The sequence below is a fragment of the Periplaneta americana genome, chromosome 3 (assembly GCF_040183065.1).
Source record: "Periplaneta americana isolate PAMFEO1 chromosome 3, P.americana_PAMFEO1_priV1, whole genome shotgun sequence".
Taxonomy (NCBI): Eukaryota; Metazoa; Arthropoda; class Insecta; order Blattodea; family Blattidae; genus Periplaneta; species Periplaneta americana.
In genome coordinates, this window is record NC_091119.1 from 65,856,657 (window position 1) to 65,884,234 (window position 27,578).

Here is a 27,578-nt window from a genome sequence, read left to right on the forward strand (position 1 = left end):
GTCGGCTACATTTAAACGTGAAAGTCTTGTTATTCGCTGCTGATGACGTTATGTACTACCTAAGGCTCGATAAATAATGAATATAATCGCCCGCCATTTTGATTCTTTCGTTGGCGTTAAAAGAAAGTACACGAGGACGCTATTTGCTGCATCGTTAAACGTTATCATGTCGTAGCTCCTATGAGAGTCGATTTATTATATAATAGATTCCTCGTCTGGTAGCTCGGCAACGAAAGGACAAAAATGGCTAACGATAATACCTATCTTGACTTTATAGAGCCTTCACTTTTTAAGACGTAAGCAAAGAGGAGGATTCACGCCAGAAATAACAGCGACGCGACTATAGAAATGAATTCTGTCCTGCTAGCTACGTGTTTGTTACAGACTCTCTTACACGTGTGAACGATCAGAAAGTCTCGGCGCTACTGTCTAGAATCCTTTCATTCAGGGCTAGGATTATTTACATGCTACAAATCTGTGACACGAAATTCCGGATTCACTTGTTTCCAAATGAAGTAATGTGAAGTATTTACTTCATGTTAAGAATCCATCACTCCCGATCGGATTTGAACTCGAGAAACTCGGATCCGCTGTATTACCGAAAACAATATCTTATTTCCGGCCTGCATGTGTCGGGGATGTAAGTTGGTTCTCTTGAATTCACTGCCATCGATGTCAAAACTAACAGAAGCCAGTATGAGATCGTCAATAACTGAGTTGATTCCGAGGGCAATATATCCCTCGTCCATTTGTTTTAGGGCTTATCCCGGTATTTGTCTTTGCGTCTTGGAAAAACAAAACGCCCGCCATTTTACTTTATCATTAACCTTGACAGAGAGCACTTGACGCCGGAGGGATGGGTGGGATTACAGCGACCTTGAAAACTGCTTCATACCTCTGTTCGTGACATTGAGTCGCGAGGCGTGGTCCAGTGAGACGTGAGGTGCATTAGTGCAGGGGTGAACAAAATCTCTTCAGAGCCCATTCACACAAGGCGATTGGAATATTCTGAAGCTGGTCTACGGTATGAACGTATCGCACTTACAGTAGTGATCTAGTGGTTACGATGTGTGTCACTGCATATCAAGTTCGCAGATACAAACTCGGCCGAAGGCGACAGGTTTGCAGGGGTCAGTCACTTGTAGTTAGCCAATGAGTAAATATCTATTTCTTTAACCCTGAAGATAGATTGATCTTCGAAACGTTTTGAATCTTTTTATAAAATAAAATCAGTTTTTTGCTAACAAGTCCAAGTCAAACTTCTTCCGTAGAAATGTTTAATGTGAATACCTCGCAGATAAATTGATTCTTAGCTACTGCATATGATCACAGTATCTCAACTGCCAGGAAGGAAAGGTGTGCATAGAGCACAGCTAGACGGAGTTCCAAAATTAACTGTTTTTTCGGTATCATAGACAGTAAACATATGAATTTCCGACATTTCAAAACCGATTCTCGTAGTATTACAGTACTATCACTGTTTTTTAGTATAATGGTGTTTGGTATAATAAAAACGTAAGTTTACATTCTAAGATTAGTTGAAATTTTAGTTACTTTAATGTTATTAAAGCCTGCGTGATGAATCTTGTCTCATTGTGAAAAGAGAGAGAAAGGAGATGTCTTACTTCGTCTGTGTTGTTATGGCGATGGGGGGGAGTGCAGCGATGCCGTCCATCCATCCAGTGGCGGAAGGGACTAGTTGAAACATTTTGTAGTACAAAATAAAATAACAAAATATCTCTCTTCGTACTGTGTAGTTCCGTCACTGAGCTTGTCTTTCAAGAAACTGAGTTCCGGTAGCCTTACAATAACAAGGTTTTGAAAGAAATCCTGAAAATTTACAACCCTCCTATAATCTCCACCCTTATTTAAAGGGACTTGGTTTTATTGCTACTGATACAAGATAAGCCAAAGCAGGTAATATCTTTTTTTGTTAAGTTTATTTGTAGCCTACACTCTTTAACATCAGTGGTCATATCGCGTGTTTAGTATCCGTGGGTATATCAGTAGGCCGTTTTTGATATTTTTTAGTTACTGTTTCTATGGTATGTTGTAGATGGCTTCTGTTCATGTAACTGTAGATTTTGATTAGTGTTTATGATATTGGTGACTGAGGCAAGTAAATTTCCAATTCGGCATCTTTCACTGCAAACCGAGCAGTTATATGCTATTTTGATTGACGCACGCATATCAAATGGGTTTATGAAAAGGGATCTTTCCTAATGCTAAAGTATAAATATTTCTGCATTTAAAAATTAATTTCTCCGAAGTTGGTTGATCATGATTAACTATATTTACTTTAATTTTTTTATATTTTTTAGTGCTGCTTATACTTTATATCTTTATTCTTATAGTCAATATGGACCCCAAAGTAGTCCCACCCAGGTATCGAAAGTATCGAGGACTCAACTGTACAATCGGTTCCGATAAATTGCGGCCCACCACCTGGAGAATGGTAGCCTACGTACATTGCAGCCCATCACCTGAATTGTAATACATACATTGCGATCCACGCAAAGTGTGTATATGTGTTGGCCCTGGCAACATTTTCATTCCCGTTTTTCAGTCTTAGGACTGTCTAGGTGTGGTTAAAAATGTGTCATGTGTATTCTTCTCGACAATCAGTTAAAAAAATTACATCTTCTCGTCAGTAAGTTAAAATATAATATTTTCATATCAGTAAATCATTAAATAATATTTTCCTTAATTAAAATAAACCATATCACTTTTGAAGGAGTAGAGACTTATAGCATACTGATTCAACAAATTGAAGACATTATTACAAAACAACCCTTGTCAAAATTGCTATTTTTCAGGAGAACAATAAAAATAAATAGAACAACATATGCCAGCTGTTTCTGTACAACTGGTGTTTATCCTTGTGGTTATAGCACCTGACATGGGTCGTTTTTGGAGTCTATAAACATTTGAAATAGTAGCAAATGTGTCCTTAACTCAGTTTCATAAAAAGTGACTAGGGCTGCTTTGGAATAATGTCTTCAATTTAAGCATAGTGTAGGCTTTTGTCTGGTACTTAATAAGCGTGGTAGGCTATTTAAAAATTCTTGCTTCCCTCTTACTTTTCTTCTGTTCTTCGATGGCGAGCTCCGCAAAAGTATGTAAGTGTCACATTGAACTTCTTTTAAGATTTCTATCAGAAAATATATTATATTGGGGTAAGGAAATGAAAGCATCCTGTTTACTTTTGAATGGAATTCTTCGCAACAGTCCGTAGTCCTTGATAATGATGACGTAAATTCGGCCCAAATTGAAGTGGAAATAGCCTATAGATGTAGAAAGGATGTAGTTGTTCCTCAAATAATCCATCAGTTGTTCCACCCGATCGTCATGTGGTTGATTGGCAAGCAAATAAAAAACGAAGCAATTTTCTACCTCATCAGGAGACAGACAAGAAAGACCGAAAATTGATCTTAGAAATTTACTGAGGTGAGAATCTCTGTAGAACGATAGGGGGCCTTTTCGTTGCGGCCGCAATTTTCTCTTTGCCGATTGTTTACCTGCTAGTGGGGCCGCAATATAATTGAAATCCTCTACAATACACACACACACACACACACACACGCACACGCACACGCAAATAATACTTTATGTAAATATGAGGAAATTAATAATTACTTAAGCAATACAGTTTATAAATGAAGTTAATGTCTTATTTTTCGTTCTTATTAATTGGTCGGCGGGACAGGGCACTTAAGTAAAAAAATGTCTATTTTTCTGTTGTCACATAAGTCAAGTACTTTTTCTAATTTTTTAAATAATAAAATGTCTTGTATTTTAAACTGAAAAGGTCTTACTGTAACCAACATACATGAATTTCATTATTATGTTTATATTCAGTTAAGAGTAAATTAAAAAAAAAGTCTCTCAGGAAAAATTCTTTTTTTTTTTACTTATGTGCCTTTTCCCGCCGATGATGTTATAATCTTCCGTACAAATATGGATGTGGCAGAGTGTATAACGGAGATGGAATCTGAAGTAGCTTATATGAGTAATGTGCGAATGTGGTTATGAAGCCGAGACAGAAGATCTGGATTCATAATTGATCCCACTGTGCGATTCGAAACGAATCAGGAACAGCCAGCAGAAGTGGACAAAACTACCGGCTAAAAGAACCTGAAGCAATCGGACTTAAGTTCAACACCTCTGATTGAGGTTCTGGCTGGTATGTACATCTATTATCAGGCAGTGCATCTCACTTGACGATATGTGTCAGAGGAAGAACAATTGTTTGTATGCATCTGAAGTCTGATTAGTGGAATATGTAGCTAGTCAGCGATGTATGCATTGGAGGGAGAAAGGAACTGGCCACCCTACCCCATTATCTCGTGGCCTAGTTGCCTCATGAGTGATGCCGTATTGGTGTTACTTATGAGGTTCAAACCTGTCTTCGGACAGTTGACTAAATAACAACTAAGTTCATTAGCATTCTTTACTTTTTCGTAATACTTTCCTCTCTCTCTCTCTAAAACTAGGTATATTTTTACTAATATAAAAATGTATTTGCATCTCTGTACTTGTAGGAGATTCATTGTCAAAACAAAATCAATGGTTCAATGAACTTATAAACATTTATATGGTTAAGTACTCTTTGTCCCTTGTGGCAGCTCACGATTGGTGAGAAGATTTCTAAATTCAATTCAACTAATAATAATGAGAAATAAATTTATTTGGGAATAATCAAAATGAGGTATGTATGACATTCGTGACACGTTTTTAATTGTAACTTTCCGAGGGTTTTCCGAAAAGTAGATATCCTCCTGAGTCCTGAGACATTTGGTGTTTTATTTTTGAAGTTCAATATAATTCTACACTTCAAAAAAAAAAGTCACTGAAATGAGGAAAAAATGCTTAAAAAATTCTGCTGCAATTAGGGCACACATACAGGTATATTATATTATACTTTGGTCTCTGCACATACATCTTATGTCATGATCATATTATACTGTATGAAGTATGATATAATAAACTATACTCTCAGGACTCGGGAAATTAGTAAATGTTGCAATAATTGAGGGGTTGGCTGGAAGAAGGGCGTAACTCAGAAAACATAGTTTTGAGATAATAAACAAAAACTCTCTGTACCCTGCATCTCTTGCTGGAATATGACACTATTCATAAATATATTGTAGGGTAATACGTTCTCTTGTGATTACAATGAGTTCCATGGTTAATGTTTAAGTATTGTACGAGAACGAAGCAATCATTTTTTTTTAATTGCGCCCTTTTTCCATAGAAGAGGGTTGAAAATACTGCAAAACTGTTAACTTTTCTATATTTCTATAGGAAAGGTTAGATATAGGCCCGTGTGGCGTGGGTCGTATAAATGAACTTAAAAGGGAGAGGTTAAACTAAGGTAAAGAAAGAAAGAAAGAAAGAAAGAAAGAAAGAAAGAAAGAAAGAAAGAAAGAAAGAAAGAAAGAAAGAAAGAAAGAAAGAAAGAAAGAAAGGTTAGATATAGGTCTATACGGCAATAATTAAGATAATTACAATGTATGTTCTATAAAAAATTATATATAATATGTTCGTTTACTAAATTGTTATCACAGCATTAAAAATAATTAATCCCACTTATTTCACATTATTAATTTAAGTGAAAGTACCTAGAATATAGGTTTACAAACACTATACCTCTTTAAATGATCTAATAACCTAACATAAATAACATCTAGAATCTTGTGAGGCCTATGTGAGTCTTTGTCTCTCATATCTGTCATTACAGTACCACCTAGTTTCACTATATTTTGCACAGTTATCACTCGTTTCTAAGATATTTTAAACAATGACAGAATAAAGGACTTACATAAAAATTCTTCTCGGTCATGATACTGTATACCCAAGAACATTCTCGGTGCTGTGGTTTTACAATTGTTTGACGTTGCTTAATGGTCCTCCTCTCCAAATATCCCACAATAAATATATCCTGTTGGTTTTTGATTCCAGTTTCCCAAAATCCTCAATGGAAAATGGTTTGTTCTTCTGTAGATATCATATTTCTTCTGGCAGCATCCGGCTTAAATGGTTTGCTGCTAACCTGTCAGAAATATGATCGTTCCTAAATGACTGACTGCTAGCCTGGCTCTAACATTTTATAGTACTGGATACGCCTATATTATTAGTACCTTATATACATTCTCCATTGACAAAAATAAATAGTGATACTGTATTTCTTTCACCATTTTTCCTGACCTACTTGTGTAAGCTTTGCCGTAATTTCGTCGTCGCTTGCTAGATTATTCTTTAATAGTTTGTTAAACCGTTTCCGTTTTCTACCTTTCCGTATGCAATTAATTTCACTGATACTTTCAACATCAGAAATGTTATATTCGCTTCCATTAGGCGACAGACAGACAGACAGACAGACAGACAGACAGACAGACAGACAGACAGACAGACAGACAGATAGACAGATAGACAGATAGACAGATAGATAGATAGATAGATAGATAGATAGATAGATAGATAGATAGATAGATAGATAGATAGATAGATAGATAGATAGATAGATAGATAGATAGATAGATAGATAGATAGATAGATAGATAGATAGATAGATAGATAGATAGATAGATAGATAGATAGATAGATAGATAGATAGATAGATAGATAGATAGATAGATAGATAGATAGATAGATAGATAGATAGATAGATAGATAGATAGATAGATAGATAGATAGATAGATAGATAGATAGATAGATAGATAGATAGATAGATAGATAGATAGATAGATAGATAGATAGATAGATAGATAGATAGATAGATAGATAGATAGATAGATAGATAGATAGATAGATAGATAGATAGATAGATAGATAGATAGATAGATAGATAGATAGATAGATAGATCAGAACATTCGTCAGACAACGCGAACACCCTTGCAGTTACCTTCGCCGGTCCTCGAACCACAGTAGTGATTTGGAAGACGGACGCAATTCAATAATACCTCCTTACTGCAATCTATTGGGAGTAGAGGCATAATATTGTGGTGGTTGGTAGAAACGCCGCCAAAGAACGCATATAGCCATTTACGGATAAACGCCGTAATTCGAATTACGCCCTTCTTCCAGCTAACCCCTCAATTATGAGTAAGCAACAAAACAAATTTATACTAGGCCTCCGTGCGCTACGTAATAGCTACCCGTATTCATAGGTAAATTGGCCAGGTATGATGAAAGCTGGTCAACCCTTTACGGCCCTCCCACTCGCTTCTATTATAAACTTGTACAACTTTTTATTTCCATTGTGCCTTCGGTATAGCGAAATATTGTGGCAATAGTGGGGGATCGTAGAACATGTAGGAGCCTACCATTCCTTTCAAACCTCCAACAAAGAGAGGCGGGGACACTGTTATTGTAGAGCTGAAAACAAACAAATGACTTGCTATATGAAAGAAGGCCAATATTTCAACGTCATTCTGCTACTCACTTTCACGAAGTGAAGAGAATTGCATGTGCTCTCTATTTCTTTTTAATTAGTGTCTTGAAGGTGACACATACTTTTTCATTATAGGGCTGCTTATCGAGCAGAACATGGCACATCCCTTAGCACTTCAGCCAAAGTAGGCTTTTTGTGTACCCGTGATGGATATGCTGCTCTTTAAAGCCGACTCCAACATTCTTCTCCAACAATCAACTCCGTATATAGTCCGGATCAGATCTTAGTGAAAATTTTAAAGTTAATAAAGGACTACGACAAGGCTGTAATATGTCACCATTGTTGTTTAATATATATTTGGATACTGCTTTGAAACATGGCGAAGAAAATGCAGAAATATGGGAATACCTGTTGAGGATGATAAAATGTTTACACTCCTCCATGCTGATGATCAGGTGGTGATCGCCCAAGAGGAGGAAGATATAGAATACGTGATGAGAAAATTACACAAGGAATACACAAAATGGGGTTTGACAATAAACTGGGATAAAACTGAATATTTGTGTATAGGGGGTATAAGTAAAAATTTGAATTTGAGTAATAATATAACAATAAAATCATGTAATGAATTCACATATTTAGGAGCAAAATTTGATAATACTGGAAGATATGACAGTATGATAAATTCAAGAAAAATTAACGCCAGGAAAGTTACAGGAACACTAAATTCTATTCTATGGCAGAAGAATATTATGACAAAAACAAAAATGATGATATATGAATCCATAGTTAAAAGCACATTACTGTATAGATATGAATTTTGGCAGATACCTGAGCGTATGAAAAATTAGCTTCTAGCTACTGAAATGGATTTCCTGAGAAGATCAGCCATGAAGTCAAGACTAGATAGGGTCAAGAACGAAGATATTAGAAGCCTTGTGCATAAAGAAAAAAGTCATCGAAGAAATACAAAGAAGACAATTAATTTGGTACGGACATGTTCAGCGGATGGAAAACGAAAGACTGCCGAAAACTATCTTGAAATGGGTTCCAAATGGGAGAAGAAGAAAAGAACGACCACGAGATACATGGATTAAAGGAGTTAAAAATGCTATGTCACAGAGAGAGTTACAAGACGGTAATTGGGAGAACAGAAGAAGATGGCAACTAGGATCCGGAAGGCGACCCTTCTCGCTGTGAAGCCGGATATATATAGTCCGGATCAGCTTACTTATTACCAAAGGGTGAAATCTAACCATTTTTCCACTATTACTAAATATGCTAATGGATTATTGTGATTTTCTAGCTCTTAGGTTGAATTTTCTTTTACCAACTTCGTTTCGAATTTCGGGTACAGTCATTTCCCACAACTATGATCCTGGAACACAGCTATGGTCCACGATACAACCATTCAAATTTTGTACTCCATAACGTAGTACCTCGTTTATCTATATTTTTGCTGTACTGTAGTTTGAAGTCAAGTTACTGCAGCTATCTACGAACGGTCTATGTTACTTCTACAATGTTCTTTGAATGGTTGTATCGTGGATCATAGTTGTGTTCCAGGACCATACTTATGGGAAATGACTATGCTGACAAATACTACAACTGACAGTTATTTTCTGTTATGTTGGCAGCAATGATTTCGGTTTACAGTAAAGCAAACTGATGAAAATGCAAGTAAGTAAATACGTTTTTAGGTTAGGTCTCATGAATCGTAAACTCTTTAGTTAAAGCAATAAATTTCATGTTGTCTGACAAAATAAATTGTAATATTAGATCATACTAATCGTAATTACGAACATAATGTGCAAGAAATCCAAGAGGAAAATATACTATTTCGTAAATAAATTATTGAACCATTTAGGAAACACCTCGGAACATAAAGATGAGATGTGGTAAATAAGCAAGACATTGTTACTCTTAACACTATATTATTATTATTATTATTATTATTATTATTATTATTATTATTATTATTATTATTATTTCAGTACGTAGCATTGTGATTTTACCCTCTTTAGTGATATTAGTTGGCAACACTGAAGAGACAGCCAAATTAGACTTTTAGGAACTATTCTTACATGATCATTACTATAGACACATACCTGTCCTGTGACCTTATGTGACGTGGCTATATCACCAATGGGTATGGAGGGGAAAGACAGGTTTTAGTCTGAGATAAACTTCCGTATGGTAGAATCGTATAATATTAACCATCATGAAACAAACTCTCTTTCTGATAGCTCATTCTTTCTCCTATCGCACAGCTGAGATGCCATGTCTCGCCTCCTCATCTATACCATATCTCTGGCGATGGTCTGCCGTACCTCAGAGATCTACATGTGTCGTCATGTTCCGTCAGAAAAGGAAAACCTGGGGCGTCGCGTCGTCTAGAATTCAGCAGCACTGCAACGCACCAATCTTGGACGATCGATTTGGCGTCACGTAAACACAATAGCGCTCTATTTCTCAAGAAAACAAATCCGTGGACAAAAGAAAGAACATGTTACAACGTGTTTACTGATGACAGGCAACATTAAGATCATATGCGGAGACTAAGGCTGGTATTCATAGTCGACACTTCCGATTAAAGTGTCCTTTGGAAGACGCAAAGTTTCACTCTTCCGTTGCACAGTCGAGACTTTGGTGCAAAGGAACACTTTGGATGAAAGTGTACTTCCGACCACACTTTGAGCCGAAAGTGTCACTTTGTACAAAAATGGCGGACGTCTTGGAAGTGTCGATTTATTTATTAGAACGTGCGGAAGAGGTGGCACAATTAGGGGACAATGTACGAAAGCGCTACATTAGAGATAAGCCTAAAGACAATCCCGTGGAATTTTATAATGATACAGAATTTAAAGAAAACGGTTCCAATTCGATAAAGAAACTGTTGAGACTGCGCATCTTTTCGATGACCGGTTGACAAAAACGAATAATAGAGATTTGCCAGTGCATCTAATAATACAGTTATTGACTGCATTAAAATTATATTCTGCAGATATGTACCATACATTAATATCTATAATATTATAGTTCAGGTATTTCTGTAGTAACATTCGTATATTTATAACCTCAATTCGATGAAGTGATATGTAGGTAGATATGCCTATATAACCTACTTTTTATTACCGAAACGAATTTTTTAACTTAAATAATATTAAACCAACTTCAATCTAATGTAGGCGTAACTATCTTAAATTAGCACTGACAGACCTCACGTGCCTGCTTTCTAAGCATATTCCATATTTATATTGGGTTTAAAATGATTTTGATTTTTGTTGACTGCCTGTATTTTGGGATAAGATTTATCTTGATTATAATCATTACCCTTTTGATAATATAATTTTCATGTCAGTAAGCAATATATCTGATATGGCTGCTTCTGCTGAGATATTGTCTCTAGTTCATGTGTAGTCATAACCTCACCATGAAAAGAGATCTCATACCATTAGGCCTATTTTGTTTTGCATTGTAGAAAAACTCGGCATTCAAAATATTCCTGAAGAGCAGGCAATAATGGACAAGAAAGAGAGAGAGAGAAATTATAATTATAATAGCAGTAGTACCGGTAATGTGTTCATTTCATTCTTATGACTTCTACTCACTATTCACGAAAAAAGACAAAAATGAAAATAAAGGGAATAAAACGATATATCAATGAAGCAGATACCTATAAAACCTAACCTAACGATATAAATGACTATCTTGAAACTTAACCTACTCAGTCCAACTTAACCTAACTATACAAACCAGTAGAAGATATGTACAAAATCTAACCTAACTATATAAATGAGTGGAACGGATAAATACAAAACCTAACTTAACAATATAAATCAATGAAAAAGATATGTACAAAACCTAATCTAACTGTATAAATCAATGGATGAGCTATGTACTATACAGAACCTAACCTAATTTCACCAGCAGTATCACTACCTATTTAATAAAATGTTATATATCTGAACTGACTGAAATAATCTAAACTATCGGCAACAAAAACTAGAAACTGAAATAAAACAACTATAAATATATATTTCCTTCCTCGCGCGATCTATTAGGCATTATAATCTGTGGGTTACACATTAATTTGTTATTGTTTGTTCACTTGAATAATTTCAAGGGAAAAATTGTTTCGAGGCCGGGTATCGATCCCGGGACCTCTGGTTGAACGTACCAGCGCTCTGCCAACTAAGCTACCCGGGAACTCAACCCGACACCGTCTTAACTTTTCCCTTTATATCCACACAACTCGCGTGGGCTGACGAAACGTCAGAGACCCACATCGAGTGCACACAAACTCTATGTGACTTGGAATTGTGGTTTTCTGTTAACGTACACAGTGACGTATATATTATGCAAATCTAGTCTTTCAGGTAAAGCTTCCTGTAAAGCAGATTTCAACAATTTAAAGGGAAAAATTGTTCCGGGGCCGGGTATCGATCCCGGGACCTCTGGTTGAACTTGTTTTGAAACGCATTGTGGGACTTCTGTTACCAACCAAATTGTAACTCTACACTTTGCTGGCGTAAAGTGACACTTTGTAAAGTGCACTTCTTCAATCGTCTATGAATACCACTAATATGAAAGAGCCACTTTCGTCAAAAGTGTCACTTTGCAAAGTGGTGATATAAAGTGTCGACTATGAATACGAGCCTAAGAGGAAGGCGGAAAATAGGGAAGATTGGAAAATGCTGAGTTTGCAGTGAAAGACCTGCCCTTGGATAGAACACTCTGAATGAATGAATGAATGATGAATGAATGAAATAAAATGACACTTTTCTAAATTGAAAAATGTCTAATAATGGCTTGTTTCACGTAATAAAATACGTAAGCATCAGTGTGTATTATAGTCTTTCCCAATGCCATTTTTTGTATTTACAGAAATAGATATTTAAATGTCAAAACTGTGTTAGTGCCCTAACTCCGACAAATTCCATCCATTTTATTCTAAAAATTTCAGACTTTTTTTTTTTTTCACCAGTTCACCTACGCGTAACAATGCTTTTACAACTGAGCCGAGATTTTACTTAGCAATGGGATCTCCGGCTCTCCTGTATCTGTTCACCGCTGGATTTTAAAACAATCCACAACGTAAAGTGGAAGCGACTCTGCATATGCTAACTAGTTCTGTTCAAAACGCAGGAATATTGGAATTCACGGGATAACTTGTTTATTTAGTTTACTAAGATTATTATTGGTGTATTCCATGTCCATTATTAACCAACACATTGACTCGTAGATATTGAATATGAACAAAATCCGACCAATAGATACGGAAAAAGTTATTTTCTTGTAACAATTCCAACTGTTGCAGTTCCTTGAAAATACTAGGTTCAAAATAACAGTTCCGAAATAACAGTACCATATGTAACTACATAGGTGCACAGTGGTATCTTGGAACATGCTTGTATGACTAGTGTCTGATGGAACAGTAGTATTTTGGAACAGGTACGTACTACTAGTACCTGATGGAACAGTAGTATTTTGGAACATGCAAGTACGACTATTATGTAATGTAACAGTGGTATTTTGGACGCTGAATGACCACATACTTCCCTGTATACCATGTGATGCAGTGTGGTGTCATAATGAGCTGAGATGTGAATTCGTGGAAAAGAAATGTTTTCTAATGCCAAATTGAATTCGCAGATCAGGTTTGTTCGAAGCAGGAAATGTAATGTAATTTTAAATTATTTGTAAATTGGTCACGAAATCGAAGTGGATCCAATTATAAATAAAACCTAACCTATTCTTCCTCTCCTGCTCAGCTCAAGTTTACTATAGTGTTCAATTTCTCCAAAAATTAGTAAATAAAAGCTATAATAATTTCGGCCGTGCTAAAATTCATTTTAATACCGTCATGAAGAGTAATAATCTCATTGTAATGAAATAGGAAACTGTACTGTTGTATTTTCGTAAATAAGGCAACTTCAACAAAATTCATGTTTCAACAGACTTTAGTTTAATTTCAAGACTTGGTAATGAAATTAAAAATGTAAAATATTTGTAAATAAAACTTAACCCATATATTTTCATCTGGCTTGATAAAATTCACAATGCAGTGAGTATACAAGCATTATGTTAATAATTGTTTGATACATAAATCAGTTTCGAGATAATTTGTACATTTTTTTAAAGAAACTCTTCATATATTTACTATTTATTCCATACTTTAGTTTCCAACGTTTCTTTCAGTGCGACGAAAGGATTCCCATCCGCTTTCAAACAATGGCGCCAACTTATATGGACTCGTGGGGTCCGAGCCCACCTATACTTTGCCTTGTTATCATTATACTTATGAGATTTATTTAACTTAAACCTCAAATGTTTGGTCCCACCAAGTGTTTTCCAAAAGTTGGCGCCACTGCTTCCAATAGTGCCAAAGATGTTCCGTTCTGTGGAACAGACGTTGTCATTATGTAGTTCCAAAGTGAAACGAGTATTTTGTAACAGCAAGTATCTCGTACTAGCTCAGAACAACACTGTTATTTTGGAACGTAGTATTTCAAGGTGCTGTTTGGTGCTGTTACTTTTTGGAACAGTTCCAAGCAAGGAATTGTTCCAAAATAACCGTTACATTATTTTTTTCCTACCTCTACCGACCAGTAATTTAGGAGAAATGTCTGTAAACACACAACCAAATAGACAGGCTAAAAGACACAAAAGTATTTTTCCGATAGGCCTGAACAAAAACTTGGAAATCGATTTTTTTGGTGAGAAAGTAAAAAGAGTGCTTTCTTCTGTTCTTAGACGTTTATTATATTAATAGTATCACCATAATCATTCACCATATAAAACTTCATACCTGGTTTCATTATGGTACAAAGGAAATACAGTATTTCTCTTTATTAAGGGTGACACCATTGCTGGGAATTCCCGTTTGGCAGAGTTTGTGAGGATGTTGCGTATATGACTCCAAGCGTCTGATTGGTAGAGATGCATATGGAATAGTAAACACCTCGTTTACGTAATAAATATTTCGCTGATCGTGACAAAGAGAGGTGTGTAGTTATTGCCAAATGTGATTCCGTGACCTTCACCATGTTACTTGTTTCTTACTGGAGAAAATATTGCGTGTTTCGAACATTCAATCGAATAGTCTGAGATCAGCAGTGTGAGTACCAGAACTGCGACAAAATCTACTTTGGCATCAAGTTGCATGAACTTCGACCATACACTTTAAAAACAAATGATGGCGCTGTATACGTCACGTAAACAATGACACACCATTCAGATACACAATAGCATATCATGTTGGACATCATAGTAATTGCATGAACTGTAAATCTAATTCAAACAATTGTAATTACGGTTGAAATAATATTCTACTATTAACATAATACAGGGAGAGTCAGGAAGAAAGGTACATGGTTTGGCGGATGATAATATTGGTGATTCTGAACAAAAAAGTTTATATGAACATATGTTCTATTCTTAACTGTTTCGGAGAAAACTAATTGAAACAATGAGGAACATGAAAGGTGCAGCTGATAGTAAATTAAAACTTACCTTACCTTATGTTCTGTTTAATTGTGTACTTTTTTTTTATAGGACATATGATGAAGGATGGATAGAACAGACAAAAATTCTCTCCGACACCGGGACTCGAATCCGGATTTTCAGCTCTAGGTGCTAGCGCTTTATCCACTAAGCCACATCGATTGCCAGTTCCGATGGCGGATCGAATCCTCTCAGTTTAAGGTCTATCTCTCAGTTTTCCCTTTGGTGGCCTGCTGTCATTATACTGTGTCACAGAATATGTGACAGTGGCACAATATCCAACACACTATGTACAGAGATGCACTCATTACGAGTGACTAAGTGGCCGGGATCTGACGAGATGAGTGCCGTCTTGACTCACTAAGTGATTACTTACGTAGAGCTGAAAACCCGGGTTCGAGTCCCGGTGCCGGAGAGAATTTTTCTCTGTTCTATCCATTCTTCATCATTATGGTAACGCAGAATTCGTGCACGGAAATATAATATGTACTTGGGTATATCATAATAATATAATACTTTTATAGAACATGTTGAAAAAGTCCACCGTCAACTTGAATGCACTTTGCAGCTCTTGTATACAGCTGCTGTGTTGCGATCTGAGCTGATTCGGACATTCCTTTACTTGAGCGCAAGACTGTAAAATGCGAGCGAGAAGTTCTTCCTTGTTTCCACTTTGCGCTTGTAGACTTCGCTCTTAAGCCAACCTCACACAAAGTAATCCAATGGAGTAAGATCGGGTGACCTCGGTGGCCAAGAAATGACTCCACCGCGGTCCAACGCCCAGGATATGTTTCATTGATCCTACTATACCTTATGTCGTTTTGGTTGCATCCGCATGTGAGTGCTAATGAAGGATATGAGATTGACGCCCGTGATTTTCAAACAGCTGCATGTCAGATACTGTTAAGAATAGGGCATATGTTCATATTAACTTTTTTGTTCAGAATCACCAATATTATCACCTCTCACCCCATGTAACTTTCCTCCTCACTCACTCTGTATATAATGCGCCATCAGTTACAGTATTGATGCACGGTACTGTACAGTGTATACTTACCCTCTCCGTCCACTCACCGCAATAACCCCTCCTTCGGCTTTGCCTTGCTACCCCGTACCTACGCACGTTAATATCTTGTCTAGGTAGATTTTGTCGCAACTCTGGTGAGTACATCGAAGTCAATGGTGTAGGGTGCATTTGAAACAATTATTCATTCTTCATTTTATGTATTTTGGATATAGTATAATATAACACAACACAATCCACAAACTCTACACTTGAGACTTTCCATACTTAAACACCATACTATGTAGCCTATGTGTTTTCTAAGACTTGTTTTCCCTTTTTTTAATTGGTTATTTTACGGCGCTTTATCAACTACTATGGTTTTCTAGCATCTGAATGAGATGAAGATGATAATGCCAGCGAAATGAGTCCAGGTCCATCACCGAAAGTTACCCAGCATTTGCTCTTAATGGGTTGAGGGAAAATCCAGAAAAAACCCTCAACCAAGTAACTTGTTCCAACCAGAATTTAAACCCGGGCCTGCTCAGGGCATGCTAACCTTTACTCTACAGCGGTGGACCATTTCTTTTTTGCTTTATCTGTCAACAATATGGTAGACATTGTCTACAGAGATATTAGTAGTCCGAGTTCACGTGTATCCTCGCAAATACTATTATGTTTTATTAATAAACTGGAGCGAAGAGACAGATAACAGTTAGTCGATAATTTTGTCTCGAGTACAGTTATGTGCCGTAAATCTACGACATGGAAGCCCAGCTTACTTTTAATCAGAAGCTAACCATACTAAAAGTTTTGTTAGATCTCAAGCTAATCTGAACCCTCGTACTGCTAATTCAATAACACGCAAAGTAATCATTACACTACTGAGTACAAACTCGGTTGCATAAACCAACATCATCATCATCATCATCATCATCATCGTCGTCGTCGTCGTCGTCGTATTTGATGTCTCCACTTTGACCGTGTTCTTCTGCTCCGTCCCCATGTCGGAACTTCATTTCATTTAATGTTCTGCCCAAGGGCAGGTCGTTTACTGCAAGCCCAGCTTTAGCCAATCTTTCCTATTTTTTTGCCTTCCTCTTAGTCTCCTCATATGATCCATATATCTTAATATCGTCTATCATCTGGTATCTCCTTTTGCCCCGAACTCTTCTTCCGTTCACCATTCCTTCCAGTTCATCCTTCAGTAGGCAGTTTCTTCTCAACCAGTGACCCAGAAAATTCCTTTTCATCTTCCTGATCAGTTTTAGCATCATTATTTCATCACTCACTCTTTTCAATACAACTTAATTTCTTATTCTGTCTGTCCACTTCACACGTTCAATTCTTCTCCATATCCACATTTCAAATGCTTCTATTCACTTCATCGTAATGTCCGTGTTTCTGCCCCATAAATGCCACACTCCATACAAAACAATTAATTACTGTAGTCTCTTCCTTAGTCCTTTTTCCAGAAGTCCGCAGAAGATGCTCCTTTTTCTATTAAAAGCTTCCTTGGCCATTGCTATCCTCCTTTTGAGATCCTGGCAGCGGTTCATGTTACAGCTTATAATTCACCCAAGTAAGCTGTCCACTTGCTCTACTGCCTCATTTAGAATTCGCAAGTTTATCTTCTGTATTTTTCTTCCTGTGACCATGCTCTTCGTCTTATTTGCATTTATCTTCGCCTCATACTGCTCACAGCTGTCATTTAGCTTCAGTAGCATATCCTTTAGTATCATTTCCTCTTCTGCTAACAACGCCATAATCATCAGCAAATCTTATGCACTTTATTCTTCTTCCTCCTACTATCACTCCTCCCATGTTCTGAAAATAGTTCTTTACTAAATCCTCCAAGTAAATATTGAACAGGGTAATGATAAAGGACATCCTTTACGTACTCCTCTCCCAACTTCACTTCCTTCTGAAATTTCTTCTCCTAGCCTGACTTTCACTCTTTGTTTCATATAAAGATTAGTGAACAGTCTTCTCTCTTTCCAATCCACTCTATCAAAAGCCTTTTCCAGGTCCACAAATACTACATGCACTTCTTTATTCTTCTCTAGATATATTTCGCCGATTGTCCGTATCAGTCCAATTGCATCTCTCGTATCTTTTCCTTTCCTGAAGCCAAACTACTCTTCTTCCAACTGTTCTTCCATTTTAGAATACAAACGTCGATTCAGTATTCGCAAGAGTATCTTCGCCGAGTGCGATATTAGACTGATAGTTCTGAACTGCTTAAATTTCTTGGCATTATTTTTCTTCAGTATTGGAATAAACATTGTTTCCGTAGAATCTTCAGGCCATTCGCCTTTCTCATATATTTCGTTACATAAAGATAGAATTTCTTTCTTGTCTTCACCCAAGCACTTCACTAATTCAATGGGGATTCCATCAATTCCTGTTACTTTCCCATTCTTCATTTACATAAGCGCTAGTTCAACTTCTTTCCTTAAAACAGAAAATATCTCTTCGTATTTTAATACAGCTTTTTCTTCTTCTATAGCTAAGTCATCTGGGCGATTCCTTGTCTCATATAACACTTGTACATATTTCGTCCACATATTTAATATTCTTGGTTTGTCTGTTATTTCACTTCCGAAATCGTTCTATATCAACCACATGGATTTGCTGTTCTCATTTGTGAAATCCAATCATTTTACTTCGCGATACATTAAATCATATCTTCCTTTTCTCGCTTCATCCTCTATTTCTTCACATTTCTCTTTCATCCACTCTTCCTTTGCTTTATCAGTTTCTCTTCTTACAAGCAAATATTCTGATGGGGGCAGATAAAAAAGTTAATTTTTTCTTGCACCATGTTAATAATGTCAAAAGAAGTGCATATACAAATTTTGGCCACTCAACCACAATTATGAGGCCGTCCAGAAAGTGATTTTCCCTGAGGCCGTTTATAGAAAAAAACACAGTTGCATGGAAAGATTTACTGAAACAATACAGCAATTGTTGCGCTATTTGTCAACATATCTCCCACTGGAATTGAGACATTTGTCATACCATGGGATCAATGTTTGTATCCTTGTGTCGTAGAAGTCTGCCGCCTGAAATCGGAACCAGCGTTTGACAGCCATCTGCACCTCACTGTCTATCCTATGATATGATAAATGTTTCAATTTCGGTATACACCATTTTACAGTAATTTAATGTACGACCACAACTATTACGAGAAATGTTAAATGGTATTTGTAGCTTTAGCTCTAATCAACAGTAACAACAATCGAGGTTGCCAGGCAACGATATAAAGCAAAAGGTGTGAAACAAATGAATGGGGTGTATAAACAATTGAATGCTCTTTCATATTTAAGTATACAAATATAGGGGTGTCATTTGAAATTTCAAAGTGGGAGTGGCTGGGGGTGGGGAGGGGGTGAAATCTAAAATGCAATTAAGTCTGGTTTCAGACTTCTCCGTCAAAATCTAAATTGACGTGTTTTTTTGTTTAAATTGAATTCTATTGAAATAATTAGTTATTTAGACTGGGAAGTTTTGAAGTGAAAGCTCTGTATAGAAACAATACAGAAATAAAAAATACTTACTTACTTGTGGCCTTTAAGGAACCCGGAGGTTCATTGCCGCCCTCACATAAGCTCACCATCGGTCTCTATCCTCAGAAAGATTAATCCAGTCTCTATAATTATATCCCACCTCCCTCAAATCCATTTTAATATTATCCTCCCATCTACGTCTCGGCCTCCCCAAAGCTCTTTTTCCATCTGGCCTCCCAACTAACACCCTCGATGTATTTCTGTATTCGCCCATAATACTGACAGTAATGTCTACACACTGAAATTATACAGTATGACATATAGAAACTGTGCAGAAATAAAGAACACTGACAGTAAAATATACTCTTCGTGAAACAAATCATGCAATGGCAGCATTAGGACTCAACTGATCAGACAAAGCAGCCACGCGTATCCAGTAACGTGACCGTCAACCGCTGCGTCAGCTCCCGCGCTCTATCGACCGAAAGATAGTCTGACCGCTCTGTATGTGCTGCTGCTGTAGTTTTTATATGAAATTAAGATTAGTTACAGCGCTTTTTATATTATTTAAGTCAGATTTGTAAACAATGCAGTATCAACATTAAAAATACTAAAATAATTACAATTTTAGTAAGACAATAATTCGATCAAAAATGATTGTAGAGGAATAGTCTTTGGAACTAGTGTTCCATTTAAGATGTGAAATAGACCTAAAATGAACGAGCTGTAAACAATAATTATGTAAATCTCAATCAATATGTTGAATCATAGATACAAGCTGAAAAGTAAAACAAGAAAAAGAAGAGTAAAGTTTTAGTAAGACAGTGACTAAGCCAGTTTTCTTAGACTGTATGTGAATGAAACTGTGGTCACAACAAAAATTTCTAAGGATAGAAGATTACAAGCAGCATAGATGCAATTTTTAAGGAGAACTATGAATGCAAAATATTAATTATAATAATAATCCTTGGCGCTACAGTCCACGAAGGGCCAAGACTGACCAGCCGGCTGCTGGCCTCACAGCCACATGCCGAAGCAGAGGTGGACGATCATCCACCAGAATGGAGGTATCGTGTGGTTAGCACGATGAGCCCCCCAGCCGTTAAAGCTGGTTTGCGTAACCGGATTTCGCTACCTATGGTAGCTCCCCAAGTGCATCACGATGCTGGGTGGGCACCGGTCCCATACACTGGCCGAAATTTCATGATAAAATTTCTTCCCCCATGAGGACTCGAACCAGCGCGCATTCCCTAACGTGAGTCCTAGGCAGGATGCGTTAAACTACGACGCCACAGCGCGGGACATGCATAATATCATTATATCATATAAAATCGCATAAATGAATGTAAAATATGAAGAAAAAGCACACACAGATGTATATATATATATATATATATATATATATATATATATGTAAACATAAACGGATTGAATGAATAGTTATCAACAGGCTTAAGATTGCCTGTGCGTTAGTGTACAATCCGGTTCGTTATCAGAGTTAAGGTATTCTTTCGTTTCTCCCTACGAAACGAACTCACGCCATCATAGCGCATTTTCAATTCATAGCGAACAGTTTTTTTTATACTAGTTGCAAGTATGTACATGGTTGTTTATTGTAACGCTAACGCCTTCAACGTCGCCGAAGGACCTGACAACTTGTGAGGTGTGTATCCTACTTCATTTTCCACCGTCACTAGATTGTACTATTAACAGTAGAATAAAACGCAGCACATTGACGTCGTTGTTTACATTCACAGTATGTCTGTCTACTATGTTCAAGGAACTCTACAGTCAAGTTATGCGTACATTGGTTGCTAAAGTGTCCCGGATCCTAAACCTGATTATCAGTGTCTTCCGAAACTTTAATTTTATTACAAATCTTCCGTAAGTATGAGTTTGGATAAATCACAAACGAAATAATTGGATTGACTGTGAAGACGGAACTGGAGATTTGCGTAATCTTTGGAGTGGACAAGAAGATATTTTTTTGCAATTCCTCTGTTGAAATTCAGCAACAAAATTTACAAATCATCAGCAAAGAACACTGTATTTAAAATGAACATTTCTTACGTAGAACGGTTCACTTATTTTGAACATTTTATGTGTGTAAATATTAAATGAAATAGATGCCAAGGGACACACTTGTTTTGCAGTTAAGTTCGTGAAGAACATGACGACAAGAATTTGTGCGACTTATATTACGTTCTTTTCTTTTTGGACAATAATTGATGAGCTTACTTTAGCTGAGGCCTCCAGGTACCCCAACTTAAAAGCGTCCCTGTGTGTGGTACAACAATCTCCATGCATGTCGGAATGTAAAACAGGTCACGACAGCATGTAGGTCAGGTGTTGGAGGGAAGGTTTCCTTGTCCAGATGCGGAGGTGACGTCAGGTGCCCATTAATAACAAGTTGCAGTTACTTCCACCTGTGTGATGTCACGTCACATTCACGCACACTTTTCATTGCACGTATACAAAAAATAACTCCTTTGCGATGCAGCAAAGATATTTCATGGCTACACACTTTTTATTTTGTGCATATCTTATATCCAAAAATTGGTTTTTGTTACTATGTCGTCTGTTTCTGCACTATTTTTTTTCTCCTATCGTATTGTGCAGATTTGGTTGGGCAGTTTGTACTGGAAGATTCGATCAGAAATAATGCATGAGAATGATTTTATTAAAATTCATCTGTAGGGCAAAAGTTGGTACTATTGTGATATGAGTAATATTGTAATGAGAATTTATTACAATTTTACTGAGCGAGAGGAAGATCAGTTTTTTGCGTCAACGTATCTTTTTAGTTGATTATTTAACGACGTTGTATCAACTACTAGGTTATTTAGCGTCGATGAGATTGGTGATAGCGAGATGGTATTTGGCGAGATGAGACCGAGGATCCGCCATAGATTACCTGGCATTCACCTTACGATTGGGGAAAACCTTGGAAAAAACCAAACCAGTAATCAGCCCAAGCGGGGGTCGAACCCTCGCCCGAGCGCAACTTCAGACCGACAGGCAAGCACCTTAACCGACTGAGCCACGCCGGTAGCTTGTGTCAACGTATTAAGGGAATGTTCGTGGACAAGTTGCGTACAAAACCGGTCCTTCTCTCGCTCAGTAAAATTGTAATAAATTCTCAAAAAGAACTATCACAATATTACCAACATTTACCCTATATTCATTTATTTGTAGCGCTACAGTCCTCACCGTCACTATCAATCCCTGTGTTTGAGAATTGGCAGAAATGAATAAGCGCAATGAGTGAATAATACTTTCACAGCCCTGAGGCGAACCGAAACCAAATTGATTCGGTCTAAAATATGCACTGATTTCTTCTTTAACACTAACACAAGCCATTTTGGATACCGATCTTAGGGAAGTGTTCCCAGTCCGTGCAGAGGTAAACACCACATAGTTGCCAGTTCTGTAACGACGTTGGAGTGCACGTAGTTTGCATTATTTGTTTAGTTTTCCTAGTGTACATTAAAATTAGCGAAATATGTATATGGCGACCATGGGAGTCTGTGAGTGAACAACATAGTGATGATGACAGTAATTGTAATGTTCGTACTTCTCCTGTTGGAAAAGATCATTCATTAGAGAGACAAGCTGCATGTATTATAAAAAAATGTGTACCTATTTTTCAGTGAAGAAGGAGACAAAAATGTGATTTACCAATTGCTAAAACTTTTCGCTCTACGGGTATTTCAAGATCATTAGTGAAGAAAATAATTTCTATCAATATAACCGAGTATAACACTCCAGAAAAGAAATCCCAGACTGCGTTACAAACAAGTTACGAAATAGAAGAAACTTGATGATTTCGGACGTGATAGAATAGCTTACGACGCCCCATTTATGAATGTCACAACCACATATCCCCTACATTGGACGTCATTTTAAGTGAGAAAACTATGGAGTTCTATATGATGTATCGCCATGTTCTCATCGCATCTTCAAGTGTGATTAAGCTGATTTCATGTTGTTAGTAAAATATATATCGTACTTGCTACCACAGAAAATATTGAAATGTTTATATAATGGAAAAGGACCAGGCATAAGTAACATAGATTGTAATGTTCAATTTCTTAGTTAGCAGGTGAGATTACCAAACTCAAAGAAAAGTGGGATGTAGGGTATAATGAAAATGGTGAATTCATTGCAAATTAGTTTCTTAGTTACTTTATGACAATTAACATCCATTATATTTTGTTTTGTTCATAAATGGGATTAAGATACGTCGAGATTCCAACGAAATTAATTGTGTACCTAAGCAATTAAGATTCATTAATTGATAGTTTTGTACCCTATTTATATTGACTGATTAACCCTTAAGTAATCGCGCGGGGTGTTGCCAACATCTTAGTCACATATACGGAGCTGTTGACTACACATTTAATAAACCTGTACTTCTGTACCTTTCAATACCTTTCTTAGAATTGATAAGGTAACAATAACCGTAAACATGTTTGAAATCGGAATTCGCATACTCGAGATAATAACGGTTTAAGTGGTGTGGGGTGACGCCAACATCCACAGCTGCAATTGTAAAAAGTGCAAGTGATTAAACTGATATACTTGTGTAACAAAATAATAATAACAATGGATGTTAAGTAGTGACTGTGTGCGCAAAAATATCAAGAAAGTTGTCTGAAAAGGAAGATAAAAAGTAAATTATGATTAGGAGTGAATAGACGTTCAAATATTACATGTGAACCAGTATTGAAATATTACCATTACTGTACATTGATTATAACCAGACATCGGATTCTAGGGCAAATGCCTATTTTGTTTCTTTAGGAGAAAAGTAAAAATAATTATTAATATTTGTGTTTCATGGAAATTGAAAGGTATTCAAAGAGTTTTATAGTGCCCTAAAATGCCCTAAAACGGTTATTAGAGCCTAATTTGTTAATATTCGCCTAAAAATTCCTAACTCTCTGTAAAGTTTCGCATTTTACTCTTACTTTTTATAATTTATACATGCATTCACTGCGAAATTTAAGGCATTTAAAAAGTTGAAATATTGCTTCACACCGGCCATGAAACCATTGATAAAGGAAACAAAATGTTTTGAATCTCACGACACTCGCAATAGATTTCACCGAATTTAACATGTTTGGAGGCATAAATGCCGACAAAGAACCAACCTTAGTTTTGAAGCAGGCAAAATCACAACATGTGCTGCTACCGATTCAGAGATATACAGTTGGGACGGTCGTTCTGTGCCGGTGTGCTCGGTTACTTGAGCAACAGAGTGAGTTTATAGAAACACGTGACTTACCGCCTCGGCTGGGATCTGCAGCGTGTAGTGACATCATCATGCGCAGTTGGTTCCAGGATGTGCGATGAACGGCGCATTCCACTCACAGTTGTCCAGTGTCACTTATCACATCACACGTGTTATCATAATAAATACAAACTGATTATAAACATAAAATGATATCCATGGTTCAATTATATAGCAATGAAGAGAAACAGACGCAATCAATATATCTATTCATCAGACAAACTTTCGATACCAGATATATCACCACCATTGTCGTCGTGATTTTCGTTATGATCATCTTCATCGTCGTCGCTTTCACTACTGCTGTCTCCGCCCGTAATTATGAAGTTTTCAATTACATTTTCCATAATTCCTTCCTGTTCAATATATTCATCTTCGATTTTTTCAACATGTTCACATACTTTTTCCCATTTTTCTACACTGATGTCATCAACCCGTTGTTGGCACAATTTCATCACTTGCTCTAATTTAAAAGTTGTGTTTTAGACCGGCTACCCACTGCTTGATATCTGCCCAAATCAATTCCAATGGATTTAGCTCAGGTGAATACGGCGGCAATCTGAGTACACAGTGTCCATTCATAGCTAAGAGATTGTCAATCACGTAAGTTTTATGAAGTGGCTTATGTGTTTTAATGAGCCCGTAAAGCTCCACTTTCAGCATATTTTCCTGAAACTGCACATTGTTTCTTCTAAGCCAGTCCTGCATATCACTTTTCTTTGAATTACTTGAGGGAGCTTTATGCAACTGCATATTATGGTAAGGTGCGTTATCTATTATAAAACAGATCTAGGGGGCAAATTCGGAATCAACTTTTCCGTTATCCACTTCTGGTAATTGTTGGCATTCATTTCATGATGGTAGTCTCCAGTTTTCCTGTTCGATTTAAATATCAGAAATGCGCCAGGTACAAAACCCGCTCGACCCCCTGCATGAACAATAATAAGCCTAGGTCCTTTCGAAATAGGCGCCAGTAAACCTGAGGTTTTGTCATCACTCCAATTTTTTGGTCTTGTATGGGTGCTATGAATATACGTTTCATCCTCGTATATTAGAGGCCTACCTTCTTCTCTGTATTTCTTTATTGCGCGTAAATATGATACGCGCTGTTCTCGAATATCATGCCTTTCCTGTAATACCGCTTTATTATTTCTTGTCTTCTTCCATTTAAACCCCATATCACGTAAAATGATCTTTAAACTTGTACTACCCCCGTTAAAGTTTATGGCATCTTTTAGTTTAGGTAGCAGTTTACTGACAGTGGGCACTGTTTTGTCATTTATATAAAAATTATAAATTGTCTGTCGTATAACTCCTTTATCAAAATCATCAACATCTGTGATGCGTTTCGGTACACGATGAACTTTACCGGGCGTTCCAAAAGAGGTCCCTTCTTCCTCACACTGTTTCCCTTCTTTAATTATCTTTCTTATTGTTCTTTCGGGCACTTTAGTTGCTGCACTCACTCGTTCTTGCACCTTTTTCAGGGATATTAAAAAGTCTCCAGAAGCTGCTTCACTCTTCAAGAAAGAATGTATATTGTTCACAACTTCCCGAGTTTGGCTATGCAGTGTTTTTGCGCCAAGTTTAGACTGAATAGGAGGCATTTTAGTCTACACAAACACACACAACTGCAATTTGCCACGATAATAAATAAACAATATGAATATGAACTAACTAAACTAACAAACTGCAATTATCACGCACGTGGCAGGACGATGTTACACAGCCAAGGCTTTCTGCGATACTGGCCACTTGCCATATTCTGCGCATGCGCGAGAGTCGAGGCTCACTGGCTAGCTACCACATGATTCTCACCGGCACAGAACGAACGTCCCAACTGTACTATAATATAAAAATGATTGTTTTCGGTCTGAAACCGATTAGCTGTACTGCCCTTCAGAGTGTCATAAAATCACAATTTTTGGAGAAAGAGTGTTTTTGAAATATTTATGAAAAGTCGTAAAACAGCGAATTAGTAGGGTAAACCGTTACAAAATATTTAAAAGAATGGCCCTCCTAGTGTTAACACTACCAGGAAATGCAACAACAAGTGGAACTTTGTATTTTTGTCCAATTGAATCTCAATAACAACGGTTCATTTGAATGCTCGTTAACAGTTGCTCTTTCCCTCACCTTATTTGTGTTGAGAAGTTTTGAGCGGTAGGACGTTTTCCTGTGAAGTTTAACGCGATAATGCCGAAAAATATAAGTGCAAAATCTACATTGATCCGGCAATGGCTAACAGAATATTCAGAATTCACTTATGATGGAAAAATAATATTCTGCAAGATTTGTAGCAAATAGTTGAAATATATAAATTCTATTAATTTTAATGAGCAGGCCTATAATATTTATACATTGACTGAGCTATCCTGAGGTATAATTCTTTTTAAGACCACTACACTTTAACCTTTTAAATTCCGATAGTTAAAGTATTTGCAGGTCATTAAAATTTTGATTGTTCGAACCCACTAACTTTGTGATAGAAATACGGCAATACAACAATTAGGATTTTATTTTAATTCAGTTTACTTTACATTTTTAGATTTCGCAAGAAAAGAAGTGCCACCTAAAGCAGCATGTGCAAGGAGCGGCTCATAAGGCTAAAGCTCAGCAGAAAAATCAACTGCAACAAACTTTACTAAAACAGCCTACTTCATCCAATCTCAGCAGCAATGCAATTGAAAATCCGGTTTAAAGACAGTTTTTACAAAAATACTGCAAACAAAATATCCCATCTGAGTCGACCCTAAGAAAAAATTACTTAGACAGAATATACAATGAAACTTTAGCTTCCATTCGGGAGGATATAGGTGATTCTTACATATGGGTCTCTGTGGATGAAACCTCAGATCCTATGAATAGGTAT